We start from the raw sequence: 548 nt of genomic DNA on the forward strand, positions 1-548 counted from the left end.
CCAGATTGGGATCTCCCCTTTGAGATCATGTGTGATGCTAGTGACTATGCTGTGGGAGCTGTTCTTGGTCAAAAGAAGGACAAGAAGACTCATGTGATCTACTATATGAGTAAAACTCTTGATGAAGCCCAAATGAAGTATGCTACAACTGAGAAGGAGCTGCTAGCCATTGTCTACGCCTTTGAGAAGTTCAAAAGCTACTTGGTTGGGTCAAAAGTCATAGTCTACACTGATCATGCTACGTTGAGACATCTCATGGCCAATAAGGATGCTAAGCCAAGACTGTTGAGGTGGATCTTGCTGCTACAAGAGTTTGACCTTGAGATCAGAGACAAGTCAGGAGTCGAGAATGGTGTAGCTGATCACTTGTCTAGACTGAAGATTGATAGTGGGATCCCTATTGATGAAGGGCTTCCAGAGGAACAGATCATGGCAATTGGAGCAGTGGTAGCGGTTTGCGAAACTGGAAAGAAGCTTGAAGAGGTGAAGGCAACTGAAGAGAAAAGGTCCTTGGTATGCTGATCTGGTGAACTACTTAGCTTGTGGAA

This window comes from Brassica oleracea, chromosome C5, assembly GCF_000695525.1.
Source record: "Brassica oleracea var. oleracea cultivar TO1000 chromosome C5, BOL, whole genome shotgun sequence".
Taxonomy (NCBI): domain Eukaryota; kingdom Viridiplantae; phylum Streptophyta; class Magnoliopsida; order Brassicales; family Brassicaceae; genus Brassica; species Brassica oleracea.